Below are 5,223 nucleotides of genomic sequence, written 5' to 3' on the forward strand. Positions count from 1 at the left end.
TTTAATTGGCGCGTAAATGTATCTTATTTTAAAAAAAAAATTATCGTATGGAATATGGGTTGGGTTGTTTCAATGACACATGATGATGTTATGGTCTGTGAATCATCACATTTTATTTAGAAACTCAGCATGACTTACTGTAATATAATCACGTTGATCAAGTGTCATTATATTATACTAACGCATGCTTCAATTCACAACACTACTTCAAAAACATTTATATTTTATATTCGAATTTTTCAGAATTTAAAAACTAAAATAGTTTCCTTTTTGCTGTAACATTGATAGCGTGAAGAGATAAATGATTTCAGATAAGCATAGTTATGAAAATATCTTTAGAAATATCGAGGATATTTATAATGAAAGATACGATAATATCTTATATTTCTACAATCAAAATGTGATGAAGAAATTTATTCACAATGATTTAGAACAAGTACGGGACAAGGTATTCGCTAAAGATTTCATCATATACAGAATTATCAGGATTCTTTATGTACAAGTTTAGTCTTTGTGATTTGTTGGAGAGATTTAAGCCAAGGAGCAATGAGGTTGCTGGTACGTCTACTGGTAATATGGTGGAATATAAAAGGTTCCCCGGTAACAATATAAGAGTACGCATATGTATCAAGGTTATAATAAAGTTGTTTCGAATGAAAATTCGAAGTTGACTTGCTGGAGCTGTGACAAAATTAGCTAATTTGAAAAAAAAGATTTACAAAGTTATTTTCGGTAATAACAATGTCAAAGGAGCTAGCACAGATACGTATTAAACATTTACTCAGGTTTCGAGTGTTTTCAGGTGCATGACTATATGCATCAATCTTTTCTTTCGTAGATGAAGTGTGGTTTGTTCATCCTCTCGATGGAGGTGTTTTCAAGATTCGTGAAAGGTTTGAACTCAGATTGGAATTGTCAAGATACAAATGAGATTTAAGATGAAATCAAGTGGCATACTTGAAAAGATGTTTAGTTTCATATGTTATAATCAATATTTTAATTCATTTTAATTGTCCAATGTTGGTAGTCCACAGTTAGTAGTCTACAGTTAGTAATAATTCATATATAATATTCGAATTAATTAATACGTATAGTGACCCATTGTATACATGTCTCAGACTCGATCACAACTCAAAGTATATATATATTATTTAAGAATCAACCTCAACCCTGTATAGCGAACTCGAGCATTACAGCATATAGAGTGTCTATGGTTATTCCAAATAATATATATATATGACGTCGATATGATATGTCAAAACATTGTATATGTGTCCCGATATTTAAAGTGCGTAAAATAAATAATAGAAATTAAATGACAATAAATAAAATTGTGAGAATTAAAATTGCGATAAATAAATTGCGATAAATAAATTGCGATAAATAAATGTAATACGGAATTAATAGTTAGCTAGGAACAGTTAACTAGGATTTTGTTAGCGTGGATTCTTAACAAAATTCATCATAGTTAATTTGTCTGTTTCTAACAAATTTTATTTTGTCAAATGTTTTTCTCCATTATGCCACTTGTTGGATTCTGATAAGTCAAAATCCAAATATGAAATTGAATGAAAATGGTTATTCTGCGGTGAACGGATACGTATATCGGTGGTTGTAAGTAGGATAGTAAATGACTGTTGAATCAGCTTCGGAGAATGTACAGTGTAACTTTATTAATGTGAAATCTAAATATTCCTCGGGTATTACCTACCCGTTAAAATATTTTCGCCATTAACAGTTTGTAGGAAAGAATTTTTAATTACAATCTTTATGAAAACATATATACATATATATTTTCTTCAGATGTAATTTTGAATTTAATGAGTTAATATGATATTAAACTCATATGGTTTACCGTTAGATCTAGAATACATAATCTCTAAAACATTAGAGATTACATAATCGCCATGAAGAACAAAGATAATTGATGTAGAACGATACGTAGAACGATGATTATACTCGAGGTACAGAATGAGATGTTGAGGCATGGATTGTGGATGGTACGGGTGCTGTTATTGATGGTACTTTTGGTGTCGGTGATGTTGCCCAAGCTGGTATGTTTTGCACTATATTTTCCAAGACTACAACTCGGACGCGAAGCTCGTTGACTTTTTCCATTATTTCGAGATGATTGTCGGTCGGAACGAGCGGATGAATAAGGTTTAGAATTTTAAGTAGAATATAATCGTAGTGAGATATTCGGGAAATGAGGGTGAAAATGGTGTTTCGAACTGGTTCGCCGGTAAGTGCTTCAGGTTCATCGCCAAGAGGTAAATTCGGTTGGTGAAAAGGATCGCCTTCTTCACGTCTCCATTGATTAAGTCGACTACGAACTCATCCCCAATTCATTCAGAATTGATGATGACTGATCGGTTGATCCATTCCGGTTACACTGCTTTCGGAGCTCGAGTGGAAATCCATATCGAAATAGTTGTCGGAATCCAAAGAACTTGAACTAGTGGTGAGTTCCACTTCGTACGATTGAATAAAGAATTTTCGATATAAAATGGTTTTCGGCTATCGGGTGGTATTCTAATTATATAGAATATCTATATATATAGAACAAAAGGTGTCGTAAATTACGGAGGAATTTATGTGAATATATCAGGCAAAGTTTACAGTAACAGATAAGCTAAGATATGAATTAGTAGATACGCTAAGATATGAATTTTGTCTATACACTGTTCATGCAATCAATGCAGTAAGATGTGTCTAGACTAAGAATGATAAGCAAGTGATTCTCTAAGAATGATAAGCAGAAAATTTTCAACACGAAATGATAAGCAAAACTTTTGATATGCAAACACGGTCGATGAAATGTCCCGTTCTTATTGATTAAAAATGTTCCATATTAATTGATTTCATTGCGAGGTTTTGACCTCTATATGAGACGTTTTTCAAAGACTGCATTCATTTTAAAACAAACCATAACCTTTATTTCATCAATAAAGGTTTAAAAAGCTTTACGTAGATTATCAAATAATGATAATCTAAAATATCCTGTTTACACACGACCATTACATAATGGTTTACAATACAAATATGTTACAACAAAATAAGTTTCTTGAATGCAGTTTTTACACAATATCATACAATCATGGACTCCAAATCTCGTCCTTATTTAAGTATGCGACAACGGAAGCTCTTAATAATCACCTGAGAATAAACATGCTTAAAACGTCAACAAAAATGTTGGTGAGTTATAGGTTTAACCTATATATATCAAATCATAATAATAGACCACAAGATTTCATATTTCAATACACATCCCATACATAGAGATAAAAATCATTCATATGGTGAACACCTGGTAACCGACATTAACAAGATGCATATATAAGAATATCCCCATCATTCCGGGACACCCTTCGGATATGATATAAATTTCGAAGTACTAAAGCATCCGGTACTTTGGATGGGGTTTGTTAGGCCCAATAGATCTATCTTTAGGATTCGCGTCAATTAGGGTGTCTGTTCCCTAATTCTTAGATTACCAGACTTAATAAAAAGGGGCATATTCGATTTCGATAATTCAACCATAGAATGTAGTTTCACGTACTTGTGTCTATTTTGTAAATCATTTATAAAACCTACATGTATTCTCATCCCAAAAATATTAGATTTTAAAAGTGGGACTATAACTCACTTTCACAGATTTTTACTTTGTCGGGAAGTAAGACTTGGCCACTGGTTCATTCACGAACCTATAACAATATATACATATATATCAAAGTATGTTCAAAATATATTTACAACACTTTTAATATATTTTGATGTTTTAAGTTTATTAAGTCAGCTGTCCTCGTTAGTAACCTACAACTAGTTGTCCACAGTTAGATGTACAGAAATAAATCAATAAATATTATCTTGAATCAATCCACGACTCAATGTATACGTATCTCAGTATTGATCACAACTCAAACTATATATATTTTGGAATCAACCTCAACCCTGTATAGCTAACTCCAACATTCACATATAGAGTGTCTATGGTTGTTCCGAAATATATATAGATGTTTTTACATGATAGGTCGAAACATTGTATACGTGTCTATGGTATCTCAAGATTACATAATATACAATACAAGTTGATTAAGTTATGGTTGAAATAGATTTGTTACCAATTTTCACGTAGCTAAAATGAGAAAAATTATCCAATCTTGTTTTACCCATAACTTCTTCATTTTAAATCCGTTTTGAGTGAATCAAATTGCTATGGTTTCATATTGAACTCTATTTTATGAATATAAACAGAAAAAGTATAGGTTTATAGTCGTAAAAATAAGTTACAAGTCGTTTTTGTGAAGGTAGTCATTTCAGTCGAAAGAACGACGTCTAGATGACCATTTTAGAAAACATACTTCCACTTTGAGTTTAACCATAATTTTTGGATATAGTTTCATGTTCATAATAAAAATCATTTTCTCAGAATAACAACTTTTAAATCAAAGTTTATCATAATTTTTAATTAACTAACCCAAAACAGCCCGCGGTGTTACTACGACGGCGTAAATCCGGTTTTACGGTGTTTTTCGTGTTTCCAAGTTTTAAATCATTAAGTTAGCATATCATATAGATATAGAACATGTGTTTAGTTGATTTTAAAAGTCAAGTTAGAAGGATTAACTTTTGTTTGCGAACAAGTTTAGAATTAACAAAACTATGTTCTAGTGATTACAAGTTTAAACCTTCGAATAAGATAGCTTTATATGTATGAATCGAATGATGTTATGAACATCATTACTACCTTAAGTTCCTTGGATAAACCTACTGGAAAAGAGAAAAATGGATCTAGCTTCAACGGATCCTTGGATGGCTCGAAGTTCTTGAAGCAGAATCATGACACGAAAACAAGTTCAAGTAAGATCATCACTTGAAATAAGATTGTTATAGTTATAGAAATTGAACCAAAGTTTGAATATGATTATTACCTTGTATTAGAATGATAACCTACTGTAAGAAACAAAGATTTATTGAGGTTGGATGATCATCTTACAAGATTGGAAGTGAGCTAGCAAACTTGAAAGTATTCTTGATTTTATGTAACTAGAACTTGTAGAATATATGAAGAACACTTAGAACTTGAAGAAAGAACTTGAGAGAGATCAATTAGATGAAGAAAATTGAAGAATGAAAGTGTTTGTAGGTGTTTTTGGTCTTTGGTGTATGGATTAGATATAAAGGATATGTAATTTTGTTTTCATGTAAATAAGTCATGAATGA

Source organism: Rutidosis leptorrhynchoides, chromosome 1 (assembly GCF_046630445.1).
Source record: "Rutidosis leptorrhynchoides isolate AG116_Rl617_1_P2 chromosome 1, CSIRO_AGI_Rlap_v1, whole genome shotgun sequence".
Classification (NCBI taxonomy): Eukaryota; Viridiplantae; Streptophyta; class Magnoliopsida; order Asterales; family Asteraceae; genus Rutidosis; species Rutidosis leptorrhynchoides.